General features: G+C 38.8%; 1 protein-coding gene across 2 annotated transcripts in view; it reads left to right on the top strand.

The window, feature by feature from the left end:
- nrg3a (neuregulin 3a) overlaps positions 1 to 16446 on the top strand; it is a 344868-nt gene that overhangs the window by 78446 nt on the left and 249976 nt on the right. The window lies entirely within an intron of this gene.

Below are 16446 nucleotides of genomic sequence, written 5' to 3' on the forward strand. Positions count from 1 at the left end.
CTGAAAAGCAAAGTTTTAAAGCTGAAGCTGTGATTTGTGCCAGACAGTTGTGATAAACACTTTATGAAAAAATATGTAGCTAACAACTAACCTATGTAAAAGTAAAGGGTCAAGAGACTAAGCATCATTGGCAGAAATACCACAGGTAACTAAAAATGAACAGAGTTAAAATAAATATATATATATATATATATATATATATATATATATATATATATATATATATATATTATGAAAGTAAGAGAGAGCAGATGTGCAGTGAAGAAATGGCAAACGAAGAAGGAAAGAGCATCTCATTAATATTTAAAGGGCAAAAGTCAATGGAGCTGTTTATGTCACATTTCAAAGAAAAGACAGGAAAGAAGAAAGGATTTCTTTTCTTCTTATTTTATTGAGGCTGCAGTGCACACTTTGAACTGCCTGAGCTTAATTGGAATCACTATGGAAATTGGAGATGCAATTTATTTCCTTAATTATCTGAAAGTTGAACATTTCTCTTCTCTTGAATAAATTTACACTGGCTGGTATCCATGCATGCTACAGAGTGACAGGGACTTTCTGACTTTTTACCCTCCAAAACAAAACCTAAAGTATGTTGTTACATATTGACAGACAACACACTAAAAGATTTTTAAAAGAAGATACCCTGCACAAACACATTCAAGGCCTGCTGGCACAAACACCGAATCAATTCTTTCTGGTCACTGCTGAATAAACAGAGGACCTCAACTTCAAAGCCTGAATGAGAAAGCAGGAGAGGCTGAAAAAGTCAAGGAGAGTTGAGAGCATTGCTCAGTCTTTATCGAGCATTTTACTTAATCTTCCATGTGTACCTGCCTTTTTACATTAGGACATCTTTCATCAGACAGCTCATCACCTACTTTACTTCTGTGGAAGCTCTTTTATCCATTCCTGGCTTTTGTGTGTGCGTGCGTGCGTGCATGTTTGTATATGTGTGTGGGTGTGTGTGTGTGTGTGTGTGCGCACTGGATTATTCCAGCTCTAACTTTTAGTCTCTAAATCAAACAAACGTCACCAAAGATCCCAGATTTCTGCTGGTTTAGCTTTATCATATTATCATTATTAGCACGTAAACAGTGCATGTTGCTCCTAATATATTATTTTCCCAAACTTCAATATAGAGGGCATTTTGTATTCTTTACTTGTGGACCTTTGGTGTATATCAAGACCTCATTTAAGGTGTTTTTGTATGCAATGTCCCATTGGTCAGTATAAATACACAAATTCCCTTTGACCTATCTGGTAATTTGCTACCCCAGCCTTTTTCCAGAGTTCTCTTTTAAATTCAATGCTATGCTAAGCTACTAACCTTTAGCTTTATACTTAATGGAGAGTCATTTCCATAGTATTGATCTACTCGTCTAGCTCTCAAAAGGCAATAAGCATATTTCCCAAAATGCCACGAAAAAACAGTTATTTCATGTCAATAAAATGTAATTTTTACAGTGCAATAGGCAGCACAGGTGACAAAAAGATTCAGCGGCTCGCCGAGCTTTATCCAAATTGTCAGCTGTAATAAGCCTTCCACCCTGAGTTGAGCACAGGGCAGACAAGCCAATCAGTGACATAAGCAGGGTGTGACTGGCTAATTAGCTACTGTGCTGGTACTATATAATGTAATTTACAACCACATAAATGTTGCTCCTGCAGTTTCCTTTGAGAAGACTATCCAAGGCACTTTCAGTTTGGTCTAAAAAAGGGAAGAAGATTGTTTTGTGGAGTAAGGTCATGATGCTCATTTTTCCTGGAAAAGTGCAAATATCTTTTTTACTTTTAAACTAATGGGGGGATCCATCTGCTGCAAGAGAAGGTGGCATTTATCCCCAAATTTTCGGTGCATTTGTCAGAGATGCCCTGAATAAAGTCAAGCTAAAAGAGGATGTTTTCCATTACAGGAGATGGTATCTAGTCTTTTAAGGATACGAGAGGATTAGTTTTAGAGTAAGCAAGTTTCAGTCAGCCCTTAGGAGAATGAAGAGGAAGAAGAGAAACAGGGGAGAGGTAGATGCAAAGTGTGCGCATTTGAGTCTTTAAATGTTTAAATATGCCATCTCTTCCTGTCTTTCTCCATCGCTCTTCTTCTTCACATACACTATCTCTGTCCCTCAGAGGAATTAGGTGACTCAGAAACCAATTAAACTGAATTGCTACTGCTAGACAGAAGAGGAGGAAGAGGAGGAGAGTGGGGAGGTAGAAGAAAGGGATTTAGAAGGAGAAAGGGAGGTAGAGAGGGAGGTGAGGAATTGGAGATACTGACGAGAAGCAGAATTTCAAAACAGACGCCTACATTATCCTGCTCATTAAAGACTCAGATGCTTTGGTATTAGAGAGCTGTTTCTGGAGTGTTTGTGTGTGTCTGTGTGCATAATGTGTGGGTGCATTCATGCCTATTTGCGTGAGTGTATGTGTGCATAAATCTGTATTCATAATGTGCATGTGCATGTACAGTATGTCTTTGTCCATGGTTGTTTGTTGATATTCAGAAAAGTGTTTGCTTATGCAAATCAGATATGAATAAAATCCTTTGAATATGAGCATGTTGTAGTTACAGCAAGTTCCTCTACTCAAATCTGTGTGGGGGAGAACTTGGCAGGAATACAGCAGGAGTTTGGTGCTACTAGATGGAAAACAGCCTTCCTAAGAATACTAGGATGGAATAAACATGTCTTCCATCTTCATCAATACGATGTGTATTCACTTTTTGTATCTATATTTCTGTAACTTTAGTAGTAATATGCAGTCAGCAGACATTTCACATATGATGTGGACACTGGCATAAATGAAATCTTAGCTGTGCGCCTTTGAAGGATGGGGGTTGGAGGATTTGAGTTTAAAGTGAGCGCCACAGTGATGCTACTTTAGAAACGTGAATAGATAGAAATGGAGGCTGCCTGACTGCTCATCGGTTTATTATCTGTTGATGTTCAGGGTCTGGCTGCAGGATTCACTCAGCTCACTCTGGGTTCTTGGCTAGCCTAGCATTAGCATGCTGTCCGTGGCAGCATAATTCAGCTGTTTCTCTGCTGAATGCAGTTTGAAATTTACCATCATGCTCTCGTCCTTTTGTGTATAAAAATAAAAGTAATTCACGTTGTAGACTGTGGCACTATTCAGCTAATCCAGCACAACTCAAATAAGCTGATTATAGCGCAAGTGCAAGTGGAACTGATACCCAGGCATGCAGACTACTGAGAACCGGTTCTCTACAAGAACCAGGTCGCGATTCCCATTCCTGCTGGTATGCCATTTAAATTTACTGCATATGACAGATGCCCACAGCAAATGAACCAATGCTAATATCCAACTCAAATGTTGAGATATGTAGATCTATCCTGACCACTCTCATAGTGCAGTCTTGAATTTATTTATTTTTTTGTCTACAGGCGATTGCTTGTGATTGATCAGCTGTATCACTGTGTGTCTGTGTTGTGTCATTTTGTCATCATTGATGACACAATCAGTCATAATTAGTTTAACAGATCTGCGCCAGCACTGCACTGATTATTTTACAATTTTCTTTTATAATTTAGATTTTTTTCGTTTTCTGTGACATCTCTTCTGCTCTGGGTCAATCTGACCCGCAACATAACAGGACGGTTAAGAAATATGTGCTCCTCGTACTTCTTGAGCAGATTAGAAATTTCAATAAACCCAATTATCCAGTGTTTTTGTTTACCTCAATTTACTGTCCACTCTGAAACTGAAAAGTCTTTCTCTGTGAATTTCTGTTTTTAAATATGTTTAGAAAACACAATAAACCAAAAGTTATAACTCAAAATGTAGCTCGGAAAAATCAGCTCAGTCTGTTCTGATATATAACACATTTCAACTAAATAAGTAAGCACCCCTTCAACCTTTCAACATACTCACCTGTTGGCAATATTGCACTTCCTGTTTTCATCAATGAAAACACAAATGAAACCAAAGTGCCAAATCTCAAAGCAATGATCCCAGCTGGAAGCCCTTGTAAGTTTCCTTTTATGTTTTGTTTGTTACTGCAGGTACATTGCTTAGGCACGTATTCTCCGCAGTGCAAATCCACATTGTTTTCTGTCTTAAAAGAGTAAAATACAAACCCAAATAAGAGAAATAACCAAAGCTAACATTGTGTGCAGCTAGAAGACTCATTCTTCACTCCTGGAAGTTTTTCTTTCTATCGCTCTGTCTCTCTTTCTTTCCCTCCTCACATTTTGAATCCATCTGTTCTTCCATCTCTTTCTGTGACACTCGTCTGCTCTTACCCCTCTTCTCACTCGTTCTCAGGAACGACCTGTACTCCACACAAATCCTCACACTCTGCTGTGCGTGAGAGTGTTCCTCTGCATATGTGTGTGAATTCATGCATGTGTGTTGTCTCCCAGGTTGTTATCTGTTTGATGTGTGATCAAAGGGCCTCTCAACTAGGATGAGCAGCCAAATAAACCAAGCTGGGTCTGTGTGTATGTGGACGTGTGCTTTGTCTGTATGTGTTTGTTTGGTGCATTATTTTGTATGTTCATTTTGTTTGCATCATATATGGACTCAATGGTATCATCCCCCCATGTCGTGACATGGTCTTGTATGAGGACTGTGTAGAGACATGCTTGTTTGTATTTGCCTATGGTTCACTGGCTGCTGCTGCCATGCTTATACATGCAAAACACAACAAATCAGTAATGGATGCACTTAGGGTATCGGTGTCACAGATGCAGCAAGAGGCATTTATTGTTACATGCGACCAGTTTGAAAATATTGCATATATATATATATGTGTGTGTGTGTGTGTGTGTGTGTTTGCATGTTTATATGTATTTTTAAACATGCAAACACAATCACACAAACAATGAAATGTAGTATTAGATGAAAAATTGATGACATTAAATAAAAAAGATTATGGTAAATGGCCTGTATTTGTATAGCGCTTTTCTAGTCCCTAAGGACCCCAAAGCGCTTTACACATCCAGTCATCCACCCATTCACACACACATTCACACACACTGGTGATGGTAAGCTACATTGTAGCCACAGCCACCCTGGGGCGCACTGACAGAGGCGAGGCTGCCAGACACTGGCGCCACCGGGCCCTCTGACCACCACCAGTAGGCAACGGGTGAAGTGTCTTGCCCAAGGAAACAATGACTGAGACTGTCCAAGCCGGGGCTCGAACCGGCAACCTTCCAATTACAAGGCGAACTCCCAACTCTTGAGCCACGATCGCCCCAGATCATATGCCAAAGGTCAAACTATGGTGAAAAAGTGAAGCTAACACGTCTTTATGTCCTTGAATCAGGAAGACTGGTTTCTTTCATCTTCGGTTACCTTCAAAAGTGAAGCCATTCCTCCGTTTCAGAGACTTTGAGAGAGCTATCCATGCCTTCATTTCATCTCACCTCGACTTTTGTAATAGTCTTTACTCAGGTGTCATTCTGTCATCAGTTAGCCGACTGCAGCTGGTCCAAAACGCTGCAGCACGGTTACTAACTGGCACACGCAGGCAAGAATACATATCTCCCATACTAGCATCCATACACTGGCTGCCAGTTAGTTTTCGAACTGATTTTAAGATTTTATTACTCGTTCTTAAGGCATTGCACAGGTTAGCACTCTCATACCTTTCTGATCTTTTAAATTGGTACACTCCTGCAAGATCACTGAGGTCTGCAGATCAATTGGTCCAGATTAAAGCACAGAGGAGACGGGGCCTTTGCTGTGACTGCTCCTAAATTGTGGAACAAACTGCCCATTTATATCAAGACCTCCCCAACATTAGACACTTTCAAAACCCGTCTGACAACCCACTTTATTCCTTGGCTTTTAACCTCCCAGGACCTGGCGTCCACATATGAGGACATCATATTTTGGGTTGTCTAGACCACAATACTAAATTTTGCTCTACAGGGGCCTGATATCCACTTATGATGACATTATACTGCCTCTGTTCTATCAAAAATTAAAACGAATGAGCAAAATCAGGTAAAAAGATAATTCTTTGTTTTTACATTCATCAGGTCCCGATCAGCCCAAATAGCAAAGAGAAATAAAAAAATACATGCCATGAAAGAATTGGGGTTTTAGGAGGTTAAATCAGAATGAGTTTGTACTACTTTTATTTTTCTTATTTCTTACTCAAATCTTCTCATTTTATGCTTCTTTTTCTTAGTTTTTATCATGTCTTCCTATGTTTTTTTTAATCTCTTTTGATTATCTTAAATGTACAGCACCTTGGTCAACAGTTGTTGTTTTAAATTTGCCTTATAAATAATTTTGACCTCGACTTTGAATTCCCGCCTGAGCCTGGTTCTAAAAGCCACGATCCCCACGATCTCCATGTTACAACTGTCCACTTTTAGAACTGATATATATATCAGAATCAGAATCAGAATCAGAATACTTTATTGATCCCTGGGGGAAATTATTTTATTATATATGTATATGTATATATATATGTATATATATATGTATATATATATATATGTATATATATATGTATATATATTAGGGGTGCAACGATATTCGTATCGATATTGAACCGTTCGATACAGTGCTTTCGGTTCGGTACGCATATGTATCGAACAATACAACATTTGTAATTTATTTTATCAATTTTCCTTCTGACGATGCTGTCTGTGTGGAGCGCTCAGTGAATCTGTGTTCGACTACTCCGCCTAGGCTGCACTGTCGAGCGCAGATCCACTGAGCGCTCCACACAGACAGCATAGTCAGAAGGAAGAGTGCAGGGCAAGCTAGCGAGACAGAAGTTAAGCTCTACTTGCAACAGGCAAATTGAACCTCATTCAGATCTGGCGTTTGGAATTATTTTGGTTTTCATGTGACGTATGACCCTGAAGGTAAGCGAGTCATGGACTAAAGTAAAACAGTATGTTGGATGTGCCATGCAATGCTCAATTACATTGGTGTGAACTAGTGTGTTAGCGCAGTTAGCTCGTTAACGTGTTGGCCGTCTAGCCCCATGCATGGAGCGATCGGCGGTAGCTCGTTAACGGAGATTTGCCGTGTTGTGGCGTTAAGGTCATTTCAACGAGATTAACCTGAAAGCACTAGTGGGAACACAATGAATATGACTGCACATTTACGCCGACATCATCCTAGTGCAAAGACAAGTGGAAGCAGACAAAAAAAAGCAAGCATGCTACTAACTTTAGCCGAGTCATTTAGACAGCTGTTAGCACATGATTCTCCTTATGCTGCTGAGAATATAGCCCAGAAGAAGCGGATAGTATAGCTTTTATTTTGGAAAGAGCCATTTCTCTGTAATAAACTCTCTTTTCCAAAGATGAGTGATTCCTCAATCAGATACAGGGCTCGCAATATCGCTAGCCCGACGTCCTGGAGCTAGCGATTTTTTTCAGTCGGGCTACCAAAATCTTTCTCTTCCCTGCCCGTCGGGCTATTGTAGGAAAAATATATGTCAATGCTTTTGCATTCTTTCAGAAATGTAGCTGGGTAATTATGTCATTGGCATCGGTGAGCCACTGTCAATATGTGACATATTGAAGTCGCGTTTGAATTTGCGCTTGTTTTTTTGCTTTCACTTTGCAATCCTGCGAACTGTGTATAGAGAGCGACAGCATTGATCTGTGAGTGATGATAATTTGTGCACCAATTCCTCTGACATCGTCTTATTAATCGTTAGCTTACTATGCAAACATGACAAGTGAAATCTCCCGCAGCTTACACATGTGAGAGGTTGATCGTGCAGAGAATCGCTGAGCTTATGTGAGTGAGCGTGTAAAAGCATTTCAGTTCTGCTGAGCCAAATAAGACAGGTCAGGGTGAAGAAGTGACAGCCAAAGAAAAGCTTACCACAAAACGGAGAAGTTATGACAAATCAGACTATAAGGCAAAAAGAAAGTGCAGCTTTATGGTTTCATGGACAAAAGAATTTCTGTGGCTGCGATATGATGAGCTAAATAACCAGGGCTGCACATAAGTGGTCCGCAGGTGCGCATTCGCTGTCAAAATAAAAAAACACGCACAAGGGTTAGGGTTAAATTTAAAAACTGTACTTTTGAGTTAAAATATATATTTATAATTTTAATAAATGACAAATTAAAAATGCATGAACATTTTTTTGTATCGAAAAAATATCGAACCGTGACACCAAAGTATCGAACCGAAGCGAACCGTGAATTTTGTGTATCGTTGCACCCCTAATATATATATATATATATGTGTATATATGTATATATATATATGTTTAGAACTCAGTGCAAAAATTTTACCAACATCATTTTCCTTCATAGCAAATTTGGTGTACATGTTATGTATTTCTGTAATGTTTATAATTGTTTAAACATATGCATCGCCAGGTATGAGGGTAGGTGCCAACTAGGCCACTACTTGTTGACATCAATGAAGTGAACCTTTTGAATGGATATTTGGAGCATTTTTAAATGAGTTATCTGCCAGTTAATATGGCCTTCTATGTGATTAATTGAACCGTCGATCAAGGACATCTGTGCTCTGTTTCTTGCACCATTTTTATCTACAAAATGCACGTTCACTAACTAGCTGTGGATGTTACAGTGACTATGTCCATCTTTTATTTAAAGTGTTTGTGCACTCATGGATACTTGGGTGAAAAATAATGTAGGAAATAGTCAACAGGTACTACAGGAGCAGTAAATGTTTTTTAAAGGAATGCACAATCAAACAACATAATGAAAAACATTATCAATATAAAGTTATTTGTACTCAGTTTAATAAAATCATTAATTCAGTGCAGAACAAAAAATAAGAGCTTCATCATGTTTTATGTTTCACTGAAGCCTCTAAACTAAACCTCTCCTTACACCTTCTTGTCTGGTCTGCAGAGGCATTTATGTGAATCCACATAAATGCCAGAGATATCCTAGTTACCAGCTTTGTTCTGCTTAACGGCTGAACAAATTTTGTGGGTTTTTTTTATGCATAATGAAGCTGCAATGAAAACAAATTTACAGCACAGTGGTGCAATGTCTCATGAATCATGGCCCCTCTGCTGTTTGTATTAAGGTGCAGATCTGGACAGATTTGTTGTTGTGCTACATTATGTGTTATAAATGTGACCGAGACACTAGAAATATTACTCCAAATACTGCCAAGTAAATATGTGGGAGAAAAAAAATGTGTTCTGATGCATTATGACTATTGCTGCTCTTTGAGGTTGAACAAAGTGTTGAATTATGTTGGAGGCTCAGCCACTTTGACTTTGTGGCTGAAGCAGCACAGTGGTTATGAAGACTGACCTTAAAGGAAGCTCAGAGAGCTTGGAAAACACACCTAAGGAACTGGAACAAAATGAGAACGAGATTGTTTACTCATGTATTATAAACACGAGTGCATTAACCTCATTGTGGTTTGGGATTTAGATGCTGTATTTGTGCGAGGTGGGTGTTTGCATGCGGGTAAACATGTGACTGCACATACACTGTAGTATGCATACGTAATCTGCTTATGTGCTTGCATGTAGGTGTGTCATTATGTGTGTGCTTGAGTTTGTGTGTCTCTTCTAAGAAAGAAACCTGCATATGTCAGTCTCTTTTCCTTACAGTGAAAGAACAAAGAACTATTAAAAAGGTTTCATCATAAATAGAAGCCATCTATTTGGGACAGGTGTTCTGTTAAAGCCAGTGGGAACCCACTGGCTAGTCTGCTGACTTAGTCTCTTGGTGCAGATACCAATTTAACCAGCAGATATCTGGGCCAGGACTAAACACAAAACTGTAAACTGCTGTTACACAATAGCCGATGCAAACAGTCTGTTTATCTGCATGAGATCAGTCTACTCAAAAGTGATTGGTCAAAAGTGCTCTGACCACAGCTGCACCACAACCACAGACTAGGAAATGTATCCTAGTCTCATTGTCATTAGTTTATTGATTATTTGGAAGTCACGAAGGTCCAATCAGACCAAATAAATGGCTCGCCAGACAAAATTGACTTAGATAATGAAAACAAAGTAATAGTGGAAATACAAAGCAAGGAATACATAACTAGAATGTGCTAAGGCGATGTAAAATCCTAAACTTTACACACATCATCTCAAAACTGCCAAGAAATCTTAGGAAAATATTACACCACCAGTCAAAAACAAAGACTGGCATGCATAGCTGGTATATTAGGTTAGAAACTACCATAAACTCCACCTCATAGGACAAGAGTTGCAGTCAGTCATGAACTTTGGGTCTATGTCTAGTATTGAATAAGAGAAGTGCTTTTACATTTGGGAAAAGGTTCAAATTTGGCATTGGGAGATCGGAGCTGGAAAAACCAAAACTTCCACTCTGTTTCATATACAGTATACAAATTTCCTTGCAGTTTTAGGATCGACGTGTAACTGTGTTGGTTCTGGGTCATAATGTATATAACTTTGGGCATTAAGATTGTGAGAGAGTGCACTAAGTCCTCTGAGTACGAAGTTGCATTTATGGGTCGTCTATGTTAAGAGATTTATGTTTGTGATGTGTGTCAGATAAACAGGCAGAGCAGGTTGTCACTTCCTAAATGGAAAGTAGGATACCCTCCGTGCACACCAACGAGGCCAATGATATCACTCCCTTCCCCTTTTTTCGCTTGATTTCAAAGGATTGCAGCATCCACTCAACTTGAGGGCCCTCAGGGTGCAAAATCAGACATCCACATTATAAAGCAGCAAGGGAGCTGAACTCTAGAAACAAGGCCAAGACATCATCACAAGCTATCTGTTAAACATTGCAACAGCTCAAGTTGATTTAAAATATCACTCAATTTGCTTCTCTTGCTTTTATGCAGTCCATCTGAAGTCAGTCACGATTAATGTAGCGACAAATTAGTGACACACTGTGCCTGCTTTAATTGTCCTTGACCATCATGTTCTTTCCAGTTATTTTTCTCTTTCGACTCTTACTTGGTTGCTGTTCAGCTGATTCCAGATGGTCAGTGAAACTTTATATCAAAATCCATCAAATGCTGTACTTTTCCCTTTATGTCAGTCCGTGGCCATGCAGATGGTCACGTAAGCTCAGTTGTAGTAAAAGCAGCCTTTTGAGTCTCCTTTTTGTTGTTACTGTTTTTTGTATTTTGTATTTTTTGCATTTGAAAAATTCCCAGATTTGCTAAAAACCAGATTAGCGTGCCTGGTGCAACAACAGACGAACTATGAGTTAGGCAGTCAAAAACTGCATTTCTCTGTCTGAACGTGATGGCCTTTTGCTAAATGTTTAAACAGATTGCTCATGTTTCTACTGTTATGAGCAAAAGATCTGTTGCTCTTGGGGCAGTGAGCACCAACAGCAATGACTTTAGCAAAGTAGAACCAAACTTATGAGTGTGTAATCCTGTGCAAGACAGGTAACCCTATGCCCTACCCATCACATGCAGAAAGACATGGAGAGAACGCTCTTCTAGATAAGGAAGTGTGAAAAAGCCTTATTGTCCTATTCAGTAATGGAGGTGGTCAGATAAAATGTGAAAGATACATTTTATGTTCCAATAATAGACATATTCTCTTAATTCTGATAGCAGCAGGGTTTAATACTTTAGCCCCGAGGCTCATTTTATGTTGGGCTTTGTCACTCATCTGTAGTCCAGCCTTGTTTGATTATTCCCTCCAAAGTGTAAAGTTGTCAGTTTTAAATGTTTTACATGAAGTCATTTTTGTTCTGAAAGCCAACCAAATGAATCTCCTGTTTTTTGTCGATCTTATGAATAACAATTGACAATAAATGACAAGTGATGCTGCCACTGAACTCTAGCACAGCTCTCTAGTTATCTCCCTGTACTCATGAGCAACTTCACTGTAAAATGGATCTGGATAGAAATTCAGTATAGATATCAACAAAGGGAACAATACGTCTATTTTAGAAAGCAAATCCAAGAGTGAGCAGCCACTTAGAGTGGTTAATTGACAATTTGAACCCTGTGTATTTTCTTTAATTTGCAGCTTTTGGCAAAACAAATGTGGACCATTTGACAACCACACAATGTGAAAAAGACTAAACAAGTGACTAAGTAATGCAGTGCAGAAGTCTGTGTGTTGCTTGCAAGCTTCATTTACACACATTGGAATTTGGCTTAACATAGTGCTGGCAGATGATAGCTTTCTCTAGCTTATTATTCCTCCCCTAGACTCTTTGCAAAGAAGAGATTATGCAAATACACACTTTCTAAAGTTTCTCAGTGCCTGATTCTTTCTCCCCGTTTTCACATTTTCTTGCTATATCAAGGTCTGTGGAAGTAGGCCTCTTTGTCTGTGTGTCGAGTGCATGTTTATGCATGACAGCCCAATAGATCTACACCCCACAACCAAGTTTAAACCAGTAATGATGAAAGTTACATTACTGGTTTTTTGTGGTCTTTGTTTGCACACATACAAATGCACATGTGAACACAAAGAAAAAAAAAATCCACAATCCTCGTTTAATCCTTCCACCGCCCTAATTCCCGGTGTTATTGCTGCTGCTGGGGATCTACAGCGGCAAGCTGGAGAGTGTATGAACATGCACACATAAATCCTGTCCAATAACAAAGTATATGGTGGCTTAGATAGTTTTACGATGCAATTTAGTAATCTGAAACCTAACTATGAGAATGTTTTTTTTGTTTTGATGTCAGTTCACACTGTTTGTGTATTCAAACAGTACAGAGAGCCCCTCCTTCAATAAAGTTTTACATGCTTTCTTAATTCATTGGAGACAGGCTGTCTTGTCCCAGTTTTGAAAGGTTTATTAAATGCTTGAAGTAGGAGAAGAGGATTGTGGGCAAGATTTCTCATGCAAAGAAGTCACGATAGAGAGGTCATCCCTGATAGGTGTACTTGAAAAGTCCTGCCCTATATGCAGTGGTTTTATTTGCTCCCTACTCTTATTACTCATCTTTATTTTTTTAGTTTCTTTTCAATCATTTTTTTCCCAGGAAAAAAAATATCAAATGAGATTATAAAATTTTTTTTACAAGGATGTCCTGGCCAGGATGAGACGCAACACAGTGTGCAAAGTGCAAAACAAGCCAATTTATATACAAGAAGAAGATAAATTGTCTTCACATGGTTAAATTGACTCATTAAAAGTCAGTTAGCAAAGAGGGAGTTGCATATTCTAATATGCCATTCTGAAGGGAAACTGATTAATTAGTCCTATAATATAAACTCTGTTTATATATATATATATATATATATATATATATATATATATATATATATATATATATATATATATATATATTGAAATGTATTTCACTCATTTTCGGTCCTAATTTGGTCACATTAACTGTCACAGGCAGAAAGTTGGTATTCTTAGAGCTGATGTTGTTGAACTCTACTGGAAAAGATTTTTTTTCTGTCTGTTTTATAAATATCTTCTGAAATCATGTAATCGTGTGATTTTTAAGATGTGTTCATCCCAGCGTGTCAAATACTGACAGATGTTATTTCTTAGAAGTGAATAGAAGCTTCCTTTCTGCAGCATGCGCATGTCTCCTTGCAAAAATTATAGTCTATCAACACCAAAACATTGAAATTTCATGTGGTAACTATTGTGTATTTATCTTCAGTGAGAGAGTTAGCTGTATTGCTAACAGCTAGCTAATATTACACTGCTAGCTACAGTTAATAACGGTCAATAAACAGCACTACAAGACAAAAAAAAAAGAACTTTGATTTTGGAGTGACAAGTTCCTTTTAAATATTAGGAAAACAACATGGTTTGGGCTAAAAACATCAACCTTTCACAATGTAAAACTGCAGGTTGAAAAATTCAACTTACAGCAAAGAAAGACGTCCCCGTAGGAGCCACCGTTGCCACAATCCAGTGTGTCTCTGTGCAAATGCCAAAGGGTATCTTGTGTGAATCTGTGAGAAGCGAGCGCCTTCCCAGAGTGGCAGCATTTGACACCCTGGGAATGAGAGGAGGCCAGACTGTGAGAATAAACTTTAGACTGTTTCCAGCAAACTTGTAACCACATGATTAAATTATTATTATAAAAAAATGTTCACCCTTTTTCATATTTACTGATAATATTTCAAGAATGCTTCCTGCATGAAATACCCTACTGCCTTTATCAACTAAAGTTGTATTTTCTTTTTTTCCCCTCCCCTTTCTCTTCCTGGAATTATCTTGTGCTCATCCAAATAGGTAAGTAATAATTTCTATTCACTACCTACATGTCTAGCCTTCCATCCATCCACTACATCTTTACATGGTCATTGCCCATGGACACATTCTCCTAATGTGACTGAGCATAAATCTGCACAGAGCCGTGTTCAGTCAGTGTAATAATCCACGGATGGTGTTGCTATTCGAGTGTGCAGGGGAGCAGAGATGTGCCAAGGCCTGTGTGTTTTATGTTCATGCTGTCTAAATGGCCAGCAGCCACTGCCTCAGAGGAGGAGGCCTTTCCTTGCCCTTGCTCTACTTTATCCTGTATATAATCGCAACTTCTGAAACAAAAGGGAGAGAAGAAGCAAGAGAGAGTCACTGATGGAGAGATCTAGCCAGAATTGGTGAAGTGAAAGTGATTTTTTTCTTTGGAGAGCAGCAGGGCCTCACACACTGCACCGGAAATTAATTATTTTGCATATCCGCTCTGAGACACACAAAAACATCCCAACTTGCAAAAATGTCACAGCAGAGGTTGGAGAATGAGATCATCACAGTCGGAGCCATGCGGCAAAGGTTAGGAGTCATCCTCAAGGAGATTTGAGTTGTCTGTAATTTAGTATTCCTACCTTTAGTGACTTGATAAAAATGGAGGGGAACGAGCGCAAAGAGTGAAGGAGACGGAGACAGGCAGAGCCCAGCAGGAGGGGCAGATGTGTGAAAATCGAGGGGCAGGATGGAGACAGAGGGTGAAAGAGAAGTGAGAAACAGAGACAGAAGGAGAGAGGACAAAAATAGTTCAGCATGGAAGGAACAGATGTAAAAATGGAGAGAGGAAAAAAGGGGTGTCAGAAGATGATAGGCCTTAAAGAAATAAAGCATTCTAGAAGGTATATGCTTTTTTTACTGCTTATTTTCAGAATTACATGAGAGCGCTGAAATCAGTCTTGTATATGCAGCAGAGTACGGAGCTTCTGTCTGCCTTGTTTAGCATAACTTAGCATAAAGACTTGAGGCAAAACAAGCTTGCTAGCTTATATACCAGGACCTCCAGTTTTACTCATTAAGATATATATGATTGGTTTGTTTTGTGCAGACCATCTTAAAAATATGTTGTTTTAGGGGACATTTGTGTGCAGCTTTCTGAATTGTCAGCTCTAGTCCACTATGCCTATGCACTGACCTAAAGAAATTATGAAAGTTTCATTATTCATTATTAAGTGGATAATTGTTACCGTCAGAAATGGCTGCAGTCACACTCTAAATCACATAATTTTTACAGTTCTCCTTTTTTTAACCTTAAACCCTGTCAGACTAATCGGTAGCCGGCTTTTTGCTAAAGCAGGCTAAATATCTCTCACTCTATCATTTTATGTTTATCAGGCAAAGACAAAATATTGTCATTAACTTGCTTTCATGAAAAATAAATCAGTGTAATGTCATTATTTTAATGAAAAAAAAATCTAATGAAGAAAAAAGATGTTCAATAACCTTGCCTCGTACCTTCAGCAACCCCCTTTTCACTGTGACTTCCTCATCTGTTCTTGTGCTCATCCGTGGGGTTTGAAACATGAAAAGGTCTCTGTGCATCTTTGCACTTTTTTCATCCATAATTGATTTGTGTCACATAATGAAGGAGCTAAAAGACAGAAATGAGTCACTAGCCAAGGCAGCCAGTCTGATATGGTTTCAAAATAGCTACCAGGGCAAATTTCTAACGGATCTTGCCCCAAAGGATCCGTCACTGGATTTGTAGAGGGAGAAGGGGCGAGACTTGAGACTTACAGAAGCAGACTTTATACACAGACGTGTAAGAAGAAGGCTTGAAAAAAAAAAGTCCTTTTGGCGAAGAGGAGCAATGGTTGTCTTGCCTTTGGGCAGCTGTCTGAGAGGGGTTTGCCTTTTTTTCTTTTTGAAAAGGGTTTAATCCATACATATTAAGCTTGGGCTTCCATGGCACATGGTTAGCAATGTCACTTTGCACATCTGATAACCTCCTCCTTTAACTCTGTTTGGACAGCAGACAACCAGTAGGAATTGAAGAATTTGTTAAATGTCAAGCATCTGAAGCAGGCTGCATTTTTAAATCAATAGAATCAATAAATAAAATCTGTCAGGTACTCACATTTTTCACAATTTTCAACCAGTCAGCTCAAAATGTAAGCTTCAAGAAAATAGGAAAGAAAGGGGGGAAAAAACACATTTTAGAAAAAAAAAGTTAAGTAATCTAAAAGTGGTTTATAATTTCCATGACGGTACCCCCAACCTGTGTGGGTTTTTTTGGGGGTTTTTTTGGGTTTTTTTTTTTTTGGGGGGGGGGTGATAGAGACATTACATTTCAGCAGCTCCATAAATTCTTCAACAGATGAAG

The sequence above is a fragment of the Astatotilapia calliptera genome, chromosome 13 (genome assembly GCF_900246225.1).
Source record: "Astatotilapia calliptera chromosome 13, fAstCal1.2, whole genome shotgun sequence".
In the NCBI taxonomy this organism is placed as follows: Eukaryota; Metazoa; Chordata; class Actinopteri; order Cichliformes; family Cichlidae; genus Astatotilapia; species Astatotilapia calliptera.